The sequence below is a fragment of the Rhineura floridana genome, chromosome 3, assembly GCF_030035675.1.
Source record: "Rhineura floridana isolate rRhiFlo1 chromosome 3, rRhiFlo1.hap2, whole genome shotgun sequence".
NCBI lineage: Eukaryota > Metazoa > Chordata > Lepidosauria > Squamata > Rhineuridae > Rhineura > Rhineura floridana.
In genome coordinates, this window is record NC_084482.1 from 70,413,336 (window position 1) to 70,425,533 (window position 12,198).

The 12,198-nt window shown below is 42.0% G+C and overlaps 1 pseudogene; it reads right to left on the reverse strand.

Annotated features, from left to right (window-relative positions):
- Positions 1–776: 776 nt before the first annotated feature.
- Positions 777–12,198, reverse strand: part of LOC133380033 (cytochrome P450 2C31-like) — a 55,840-nt pseudogene continuing 44,418 nt past the window's right edge.

The following is a 12,198-nucleotide window of genomic DNA, read 5'->3' on the forward strand; positions in this document are numbered from 1 at the left end:
TTTAAGATTTTTGTAAAGTTGTTTTTTAAAGATGTGTTTAAGATGTTTTGTTTTAATGTTTTTACAGATGTTTTGTTTTAATATGTTTTTACAGATGTTTTAAAATGCTTTTAGTGTTTTTATTTGCTGCCCTGGGAGGAAGGGCGGGATATAAATTTAATAAATAGTAAATAAATAAATAGAAGGAGGGGAAAGGCCAGAAAATCTTTGGACCTCATTAAAAAAAATGACAACAAATGACAACAAAAACATAAGTAGGTGTAGAAAGAGCTATAGACATGCAATCTGATTTGAAGGTCTTTTGAAGGTCTGGATGCCGGTTCACTCGAGCTGAAATTCTGGGTAGGTTCACTCTAACTGAAATCCTCCCATATCCTAGTTACATTTACAAGAAAATCAAGAAACCATGTATACTGGAGAGAACACGAATCCCCTCAATTTAATCTGCTGAAGAGGACAAATATTTATGTGTGGAGAGTTTTTTCTTTTTTTAAAAAAAACATGTTAAATACTTGACAGTGTGGAGCATTTAATAAATGCAAATAAACTCATAGACAAATGGCTGGAAGTTAGGCAATGAAAACTCGGAAGCACTTCTTGTTTGCCACCATAAGAACTCATTTAATACCTGACCACTCATTCCTAGGGCTGTTTCCCTTTTGTGAAGCTGAGAGGTGCTGAATGAAGGAAGGAAGACATCTCTCAGTACTTCTGCTCTAGCTACTACAAATATTAGCTATATTCTTTGTGTTTGTTATTAGTCACAAGATCATGATTTAACGTCTAATGGCTTGCATTAGAGGACATCGATTTCTGTTGCTGCGCTCCAAAAACAAAGATGCTTTATCCATATCTTTGGCATCCCCAGCCAGCTGGAAGGTGAACTTCTGGAGCAGAGCACTAAAGAACAGGAAGAGCTCCATCCGAGCCAGGGCTTCTCCTGGGCATGCCCGCTTCCCTGGAAGAGAAAAAAAAGGAAACATAGGAAACATAGTGAGCTGTGTAGTGCTGCTAGATTGCTCTGGGACACTGTCCCTTTACTTTTTTTGCAGCCAGCTCCCTCCTGGGTCCCTCTGTCTCCAGTGCTACAGCCAATCAGCAATCACAATGAATCCCCTTTCATGCTGATCGGCTCCCATTGTCTGTTGTGGGACAAAGAGGCAGGAGGAGGCAAGGATAACAACAGTGTGTGTATGAAAGAGATTTACAGAAAGGAGAGAAGGTGGACAGCCAGGCCCATGTATTTACTTTAATTCTTTAGGTAGAGTTTCCTAAACTGTGGTCTGTGCCTCCTTTGCCGCTTGGGCTTACTTTTCTTTGTTTGTTTCAACAAGGTATCTCATCAAAGACTCCTGAATAAGTTTAGCAGTCACGGAATATGCGGAGAGGTCCTCTTGTGGATCAGAAACTGGCTAGGAAACAGAAAGCAGGAATAAATGGACAGTTCTCCCCATGGAGGGATGTTGAAAGTGGAGTCCCCCAAGGATCGGTATTGGGACCAGGTGTCTTTGGAGGGGCAATGCATCGGGACTTTGTCCTGTTACTTTTTCTGCAGCTGGCCCCCTCCAATCCACCATCCTCTTTCTCAGACACACAGCAGGGCAAGGAGGATGTAGGAGGGGAGGGGGCTCCCCAGCCAAACCATATAGCAGAGGCTTCTGCAGAGCTTCTCTGAGTAGGCAGAGGAAAAGGAAGAGGAGGTGCAACACCAGTGTAGGGTGGGTTGGAATTAAGCAGATATTTGCCCACCCCAGCCTACAGCCTGTCTTTAGCCCCACAGTGTGGCTCTTCCTCTTCCTTCTCCCTGGGCTAGCACTCCTGGGGAGGACATTGTTGTGGCCTCTGCTGTATGGATGTGCTGGGGGGGGGTCCTGCTCCTTCTCCATGATAGCAGGGTGGCAGATCTGTAGCAGTTCTCTCTGTGTGTGTGTGTGTGTATGTGAGGGAGGTGGTGTGAATGGACTCTGCACTTGAAAGAAGTTTACACAGAACGGTGGTGAGGATGATGGTATGTGAGAGGAGGAGTTCACACAGGGGGAGGATGGAAGGCAGTTGCGACCCCAGGAATGACTATTTTGACTTCAAATCATGCAGCCTAGGAAGGAATTGGATGTTGTGCATGCTTCTTGGGTTTTTTACCCCCTCCCAGAGGTGATGATTTACTTGGGAGTAAGCTTCATTGATCACAGTGGGGCTTGCTTATGCATAAACATGCCAATGATTGTGTTGCATGCTACTACAGCAGATTTATCTTGATAAAATAGGTTGTTAATTTAAAGTTGACAATGAGGTCATTGAACTTGTCAAGGATTATCAGTACCTTGGCACAGTCATTAACCAAAATGGAGACAATAGTCAAGAAATCAGAAGAAGGCTAGGACTGGGGAGGGCAGCTATGACAGAACTAGAAAAGGTCCTCAAATGCAAAGATATATCACTGAACACCAAAGTCAGGATCATTCAGACCATGGTATTCCCGATCTCTATGTATGGATGTGAAAGTTGGACAGTGAAAAAGGCGGATAAGAGAAAAATCAACTCATTTGAAATGTGGTGTTGGAGGAGAACTTTGCGCATACCATGGACTGCGAAAAAGACAAATAATTGGGTTTTAGAACAAATTAAACCAGAACTATCACCAGAAGCTAAAATGATGAAACTGAGGTTATCATACTTTGGACACATCATGAGAAGACATGATTCACTAGAGAAGACAATAATGCTGGGAAAAACAGAAAGGAGTAGAAAAAGAGGCAGACCAAACGAGATGGATTGATTCCATAAAAGAAACCACAGACCTGAACTTACAAGATCTGAACAGGGTGGTTCATGACAGATGCTATTGGAGGTCACTGATTCATAGGGTCACCATAAGTTGAAATCAACTTGAAGGCATATAACAACAACAATTTCTTTCTTTGGCTGGATTGTATGACAAGATTAGAGATAAGTAGAATGATAGTTGAATAATTCATGTGAGTTAAGATCATTTTATTATTCTAGGTACATAACCTTGGGGTGGAGAAGGCATGGAAAGATCTTTCAACAAATGAGCTTCTAAAACCACAATATGCTTTTAAAAAAATTCCTTGATGAAAATAGGCTTTAAATGGGGAAGGGCCATAGTTCAGTGGCAGAGTATCTGCTTTCCATGCAGAAGATCCCAGGTTGGATTCCTGGCATCTCCAGGAAGGGCTGGGAGAGACTCTTGCCTGAAACCCTGGATTGCTGCTGCCAGTCAGTATAGCAAGATGGACTCAGTAGAAGGCAGTTTCCTGTCTTACTATCTATCTTCCTAGACTTGCTTAACTTCTCTCTTTAATATACTGAGAAACAGTTGTCTCCAAAAAGAAGAAAAATAAAAGTTACCTGTAGTAGTCTCATCTGACAAAAGCAGGCAAGCCTATGAAGTCTGTGACCAAAAAAGCCTATCGGCATGCAGGATGGTTGACAAAACTATTTGCTGTCTATATTAAATTACAAAAATGCAGGTTGTGAAGTACTTGCAGGCCACAGTACTTGGCTGGTGAGTGTTGTTGGGGGGTGTGAGATAATTATCTTGTGGAAGGCCGATGAGTAATTTGGGGGCTAAGGGAGTGTGCAAGGGGGTTGGTTAATGTATGTGTGCTGGTGAATCAAACGGGAAGGGATCCTTCCATGAAGACTGAGGTGAGAGGGTGAAGCTTCTATACAACATCATGGGGTTTTTTTCTTCTTTGCTGTAGCTTTCTAAGTCAACTTTGCGGGCCCCAACAGCGTCAGTGGTATAACCTTAGAAGGGGTGGCAGTGGGAGGCATGGCATGACTCACAAAGGGACCCTGCACTTCTCAATTTGCAATGATACTACTGACTGGGACTTGTGCTTTTGCTGATACTAAATTGTTCGCTATTGTTAAAATAAAAAGGGATTGCAAAGAGCTCCAAAAGAACCTCTCCAAAGTGAGTGAATGGGTGGTAAAATGGCAAATGCAGTTTAATGTGAGCAAGTGTCAAATGATGCATGGCGGCCAAAAGGTGCATCAACTTATCAGTTAGATAACTGGTTTAGAAAAGTTTTATTTATAGCTATATCTGAATGACTGACCAATCAAGTATGGGTGACGCAGGGCAAAAGAGATCCCATGAATTGAATTGCCACTTTGTGGCCTTTGGGTCTTATATGGAAAGTTAATCACATGGATAAATCATCCCAACAAAATACCATTTTATTTGGCACTTCTGGTGAAATATAGTACTGTTTAATGGAAATGAGTAAAACTCCCCTTTCCCCCAGAATAAATTAAATAAATGGTAAATTGTACCTTCCTCTAACCTCCCTTCATGTAATGCATAATGTAGTTGTTTTCATTTTTGTGTAAAAGGGTTGAAAGTCTTAAACGCCTTATTTTTATTAGAATTTCTAATAAACTTGAAAGTATCTTAATTTCACATACAGTAGGGCCCCGCTTACTGGTGCTCCGCTTCCCGGCGTTCCGCTAATACGGCGGCTTTCCTCCCCTCTTTTAATGCCGATTTTGCTGCTTTTGTGGCATTTTGGCGCCATTTTCGCGCAACGCGCCCCATTAAAATCAATGGGGTTCCACTTTGTGGCAATTTCCGCTTTACGGCGGGGGTCCGGAATGGAACCCACCATATAAGCAGGGTCCTACTGTATATGCTCATGGCCATGACTGACCAGGAATGAAATCTGGGGGTCGTAGTGAATAGCTCAATGAAAATGTTGACCCAGTGTGCGGCAGCTGTGAAAAAGGCAAATTCCATGCTAGGAATCATTAGGAAAGGTATTGAAAATAAAACTGCTGATATCATAATGCTGTTACACAAATCTATGGTGTGACCACATTTGGAATATTGTGTGCAGTTCTGGTTGCCTGTCCTCAAAAAGAATACTGTAGAGCTGAAAATGTTCCAGAAAAGGGCAACCAAATTGATCAAGGGGATGGAGCGACTCCCCTATGAGGAAAGGTTGCAGCATTTGGGGCTTTTTAGTTTACAGAAAAGGTAAGAAGTGACATAATAGAAGTGTATAAAATTATGTACAGCATGGAAAAAGTGGATAGAGAAAGGTTTTTATCCCTCTCTCATAACACTAGAACTTGTGGACATCCAATGAAGCTGAATGTTGGAAGACAAAAGAAAGTACATCTTCACACAGCACATAGTTAAACTGAAATTTGCTCCCACAAGAGGCAGTGATGGCCACTAACTTGGATGGGTTTAAAAGAGGATTAGACAAACTCATGGAGGAAAAGGTTATTAGTTGCTATAAGCCACGATGGCTATGCTCTGCTTCCATAGGTGGAGGCAATAAGTTTCCAAATACCAGTTGCTGGAAACTGCAGGAGGGGAGAGTGCTCTTTGCACTCAGGTCCTGCTTGCGGATTTCCCATGTGCAACTGGTAAGCCATTGTGAGAACAGGATGCTAGACCAGAGCTTGGAAGTAATTTGTTACAAAAAACCAAGTACTTGTAATTTATTACTTTTTTGAGGAACAAGTGGGTAATTTCATTGCATTTTGATTGCAATAGGAGTAATTTCATTACTTTTGAGGAGTAATTGTAATGTTTCCAGTATTACTTTTGGGAGTTACTGGGTGGGGCGGGGAAAGTCTTCTGCTCCTCTGATTCATGGATGGAAATCATGTGCCTCAAATTGGACTGCTGTACAGTGTCGCTCTTCCCTCATGCTCTGTGGGTGTTTAAGAGGCGATGTAGGAGGAGGTGGAGAGAGATACGGGGGTGGAGTGGAGAATACAATTGTTTAAAAAATGGACGGCGGTGGAGTAGAATGGAGGGGGAACGGAGCAAGAGGGCAAGGATGTGGATGAAGGACAAGAAAGAGGCAGCAGTGAAATGGAGATAAAGAATTGTGGAGGTGAGAGACGATGTGTGTGTGTGTTAATACTGTGTTTGCTCTTGACACACGAAGCGGCCCTCCCTGGCTACTTTGCTGCATTTGCAGTGTTTTAACTTTTTTGCACCCCAGGAGAAAATGTTTGCTTGAGTGGGTGTTGCTTAGTTGGTGGCAGGGCAGGATCCGGGAGGTGGTTGAGTGAGAGAGACAACACTTGCTGGCTGAGAGTGTATGTGTGTGGGGGAGTTTGCACTTGGCTTGATGCACAAAGATTTGAGTGTTGGCCTCTGCCTCCCTCCCCTTCTCCCTTACCAGCGGAGAGACCAACACTGCTATCTTATGGATAAAAAGAATTATTCTGCTACCTCTGTGTGTGTGTTTATTTTTTAATATTGTTTTAGGCTACCTAGGTGTGCAGCAGCCAAGGCCAGTACCTTGTAGGCACCCTACTTTTTTTTAAAAAAAGTAACTTAACTGTAATTGTAGTGATTACTTTTGAGTAATGGTAAAATAATCAATTCCTTTCTGAACAATTGTAATTTAAATGGTAATTTATTCCTTTTTGGGCCCATGTAACTGTAATTGTAATGTATTCCTTTTTAAAAGTAATCTTCCAAGCTCTGTGCTAGAGTAGATAGGCCATTGGCCTAATTCAACAGCAGAAAATACAAATATATTTCTTTATTTCTATACGAATGTCTGGTTCAGACTAGACATACAAGTAGTTGGCCATACACAATTTCTGCACTGGCAGAACATATTTGTATTTTCCGCTGTGGAACCCTGTTATTATATTTCCTGCTACATCCTCAGACCCAAGGGGAACTTGGGTAGGATTTCTTTTTCTATCCTTACCTAGCCAGTTGTCTGCTGTCAATAACAGAGCTCACTTAGTTGAGGACAAAGTTTGGCATATAAGGCTCTGACTAGACAAATCTAAAAAGAACGTGTAGAACCCTCACCTTTGTGCATCCATGAGACAAGGGTCCGGCCAGTAATACACCCATCTCCAGGGGTAATAATAATAATACTCTAGTAAGAGTGGCTTAGGGAGGGCAGGGATCCCTTCAGCACATCCATTTTGATTTTATTTCCCATAGAATAAACTCTAGCCAATCAGGAGTCCCTCAGAAATACATTGGAGTTTCCATAGTATTAGGGCAGGACTATGAAGAGCCTCCCCAATGCTCAGAGGCATGCATTTCAATCTGAGCCAATCAGATGCATGTATTTGCAAGCGGCTTGTTGCTCTCCTCTGAGACTGAGCTACTTTCTCCTCCTTTTGCAAGCACCAGGTTAAAACAGCAGTAAGCACAATATTTATTTCTTTTCTGTGACTAGCCAGCCTACCAGTCTTTGAAATCAGCAATATATCTTTGTGACTTCATTGTTCAACATCTGAGTTCATTACTACCATATATATTCACTAATAGGAAAAACAAACCCTTGTGGTTTGAGAATGTACCTATAGCCAAGAGATATTCCTATCAAACTTTAAAAAGCAGGGAAATTGGGCAGCTATAGTGAATGCACCAGGGGAGCAGGAGACTGATCTCCTCTCTGAGATATTGTACTGCCCTACAAATTTGCCAAAATGCAAACACAATTTAGGTTGGTCTTTCACAGTCCAATCCACTTCCTGTGTAGCTTGGAAGAATTTGGTAGCATGTGCCTCTGTACGGAAGAAGGGGAGGAGTAGGGGGAAGGGGAAGGGGAGGGCTGGAGTGGGGAGGAGAGGAGGGGGAAGGGAGGAAGGTGAAAGAAGGGAGAGAGGGAAGGAGAGGAGGTGAAGAGGAAGGAGGGCAGGGCAGGTTTGATCAATTGCACACTTATTGAGTTGAATGGGATTCACTCCTGTGCAATAATGTTTAGAATAAGTGAAACTGACCTGGGGAAGGGGGAGGGAGGAGGGGGAAGCAGGAAGGAGGAAGGGGAAGAGGAGGAGGAGGGAGGAAAGGTAGCAGTAGGGAGGAAGGGGGAGGGGAGGGAGGAAAGGAGATTGGGGGATGGTCATTGGCCATAGGAAAAGCCCCTTTCCTTTCCAAAAGAAAATAATTGTTAACAGTATCATTGGTTTTTGGGATTACCTACAACTTTTTATTCTACAGCAGACACATGTAGTCTCCCACTCAAATTTAAACCAAAGCTATCCCTGCCTTATCTCCTTTTCCATCTCTCCCTCCTCCCCCCTATTCCCCTCACAGAGCTACAATCACCAGAAGAGAGGCTGACTGTTAAACCACTCTGGCCATTGGAGCCTGTAAGGGTAATAGGAATTTCCTAACAACTCTCAGCACCCTTTACAAACTACATTTCCCAGAATTCTTTGGGGGAAGCCAAGACTGTTTGAAGTGGAATCAATATCTGGCATTGGTGTGGCCTCTTGATTAGCCAAGCAAAACAGCTGTTAGTCTGGCTTTTAGAACACTGACAGTTGGTTCTTACTAAGCATGCCTACACTATCATAGACTCCAATGTTAATTTTCTTAAATTAATTAAAAATCAGCCGTGCATTTTTTTAACTTTCAAACTGCAGAAGATGAGGGTCCGAGTGTGGGCAAGGTCAGCAATAGGATTGTAGGTACTCTGTGAACATGGCTGATTTTTAATTAATTTCAACAAATTATGAGAGCACTGACAGAAAATAAGTCCAAAAGGAGAGTAGTTGAAAACACAGACGACCTATTTAGGCAATCCACAGGCAATCCAATTAGCAGGGCATGTCTGAGGTGATGAGTGGGGAGGCAGAACCCGTGTAGGTGTGGCTGATCAAAAGGAGAAGGAATTTTGAGTTAAGCAAATGCAGAGCTTGGAAAAGTTACTTTTTTGAACTACAACTCCCATCAGCCCAATCCAGTGGCCATGCTTGCTGGGGCTGATGGGAGTTGTAGTTCAAAAAAGTAACTTTTCCAAGCTCTGAGCAAATCCTTGCTTTTATAAAAACCAAGAAACTTAGAGATACCTTGTGTGAATGTCTGAGTTTCTGCCCCAGTGAAATACTGGAGGAACTTGCAGAACTTCTTGCTACGGTATTTGGAACTGTTCACATGGTGTGAAAGACTTTTTCTAACATTTTGGCTTCTTGTTTCTCCCACTTGCCATATCTTTTTCTCTGAGCAATAGGAGCTTACAGTTTACATGGACTATTATCCATGATACTTGAATACACTGCTCCAGGTCAAGGAGGTTCTTTCTACATACTAGGAAATAAGTCATGTATAGCTTAAATAAAACATAATATTCCTGAACATAATATTTGCTGTTTTCTCCATAGAAGTGACACATAGTCTCATATATGTAATGGTTAGTGATACTGAGGAGGAGGTATGATTTAGCTGTAGTCACTAACATAATCCTATTGATTTTACTTAGATGTTAGCCCCACTGCGTTCATTTAAGTGGGTGTAGAATTGAACCCTGGTCTTCCAGGTCCTAGTCCAACACTCTAATCATTACTTTTATACAATTACAGATGCTCATTCTAAATATCCTTTAGTTTAAAAATATATTATCAAGTTGCCCAAATGCATCGTTTCTTCTCTTTGTACTCTTCCCTTGAGTTCTTTGCATGGTTTAGGGTTGACACTGGGGGAGGGTTGCACTCTTGCGCCTTGCGTGTGGCAGGCAGAAATTATTATGAATTAACAGTGCATTTGGATGACTTTGAACAAAACTATTTTGTTCCTTTTAAAAATGAACTTTCCAAGCACTGCCAGTTACTATTACAATCCTCTTCATCTTATTCAGAAGTAAGTAAACCCCCACCGTGTTCTGTGTGGCTTACTCATGAGCACAGGCATAGAACTAAAGCCTTTGTAGTGCATGAGTTTCCAGCAATTCACTCACTTTGTGTGTGTGTGTGTGTGCATGCGTGTGCATGCATGTGTGTGTGTGTTTTTAAAAACAGGATTGGAAAAGCATTAGTGAATGAGCAGAGATCTAGGTTTCTATTCACTACTGAGGAGGTACAACATGAGTGTGCAGTACAAACAGTTAAAAGAGTAAACATAGGACTAAAGCTCTGTTAGGGCCTCAGTATTACTAAAATTGCAGTGTTTAAGTGTCCATTCTTTGCAACGAAACAATGGACACTTAAACACTGCCATTTTAGTGATACTGAGGACCTAACAGAGGAGGACAGGGAAAGAAGCAGAACATACAGAGGCCACACAACTTTTTTCCCATCAGGGAAGCTATTGTGACAGCAGGGATCCCTTCTGAACCAAAGTAAGACACTTTACAGCTTAGTTAGGTGCTATTTGTAAAATTGCAGTGCTTAAGTTTTCACAGTATGTTTGCAAGGGAGGAGAAGGGAAAAAACAAAACTTGACCTTGACTTCATTGGCCACACCCCCATAGCAGCCCTCCCAAATTTAGTAGGGACCAGCTGCCACTTCCCTGACTGCTAGTACTGGTCCTGAATGCCTTGGTTATGGTGATGCTTTTACTGATTATTTTGTTTATTGAATTTTGTAGGGCTGGATATTGTGAACTGCTTTGTTATTGTCACAAATGAAAAGTAGTATCGTTTCTTGAAAAAGATAAATAAAACAGAGGAAGAGTGAGAGAGAAATATTCTTGTGAGATAGCACCTCTTCTCATAGTTTTTGTTCAGGCAGCACCAGAACACTTCCAGAATCCCACCACACACCCAAAGGAGTCCACATCCTGCACATAAGGTTCCATAGGCCCATGCATTTACCTGCTGAAAAAGGCATTAAGGCATCTTTTTTCCTGAACTGTCCCTTCTCATCCAAGAAATGTCCTGGGTTGAACTTTTCTGGAGTCTCCCACTGGAGAGGATCATAGTGCACCGATGTGAACATTGGAGCAACAGCTGTGCCCTTCAGAGAAAGAAAAAGCAGATTTACAGTATTTGTCTCCATTGGATGCCCAGCTTTGAGCAAGATAGTGGGGAAGCTAGCTTAGATTCATGGGCCACCACTAGGGATGAGCAGATTTCCTCTGTTCCATTCCTGTGTTCCATGAGTTCACTCTGCCCTACATTCCACTCCTTTCAGTCTGACTAGTGGAATTCCTAAAATCAATTCTGAAATCAGAGCATGAACAGCCCCCAGTTCCTTTCAGGGATAGATGGATCATTCTAGTTCCGTTCTGTGACAGTTCACTCCATTCCAGCAGAGGATTTCTGTTTAAAACTGCACCAAAATATTGCATTTAAATTCTGCACATTTTTATGACCTTTCCCCAAAATACACATTTTCAGTCTAAAATAAGCATTTTGTAAGCTTCTGTATGCATTTTTCTAGTAAAGCATGCATTTTGTACACTCTTCCCCCCCCCAAAATACAATGCCTTTGTATGCATTGTCCTGTAAAATACAAATTCAGTTGGTTCACTTAAAAATGTGGACTGATTTTCCCCATATCACTAGTTTCTTCAGCACATTTACACACCCTAACCACACATCCACAGTATTAATCTGTACATGCACATTGATAAAGTGTTATGAAAGAAAACTGGATGTGAATATCTGTATGGTTGTATCAAGATTATATTTGTGCTTTACTTGTGTGCTTTTGCTTGTTGGTAAAATACCACACAAATAATGCCTGGGAGAACCAATGGCAAGTCACATGAAGATCACCTCTTTGCAGTGTTTTATCAATATATCTGTGTACATAAATGATGTGGGAAAACACCATACAAAAACAATTTTGATGCAATAACATCTCCTATCTCTTTAAGAGCCTCAAGCTTGGTTTTTGCAGTGCTTTATTAATGTACATTTGTAATTCAGGGGAAGGTGTAAAAAATGCAATGAATGGGCAAAGTATGCTTTAGGGCTATACAACTAACCCAGCCAAAGCCTGAGGTATGAACTGAATTGGAGATACTTTGGGGTGATTCACACCATGCACAGGGTAGGTCAGGGTACCCGAGGTTCACTATAGGGTGGAGCAGCCCTTTCTGAGTTACCCCAGAGATATGTGGTGATCTGGAGTTTTAATAGGTGTTTGGAAAAGCCAGAATGAGTCTCTCTAGAGTGTTTACAAAACTGAAACAAAAAGGAAGAGACAGGGCGGGGGGGGAGTTGGACTGTGCTTTGAGAGTACTTTCTTCCAATCCAGGGCTAAACTCCAGAGTAGGAAGAGGACAACAGAGGGGAGGTGGGCTCTGCTGCCTATTATTATTGACACCTGCTACCTGCAAATCTAGGGCAAAGGGAGGGGAAGTTATTATTATTGGCAGCTATTAAATTCAAGACTAAAATGCTGGGGTGGGAGTGGAGGAGGAGATGTCCTACTCTTGATCCCAGTTCAAGGTTAGAAAACTCACCCAACATCTCTCCAAAAACAATGAGCTTTTCCCCACTGCCTTC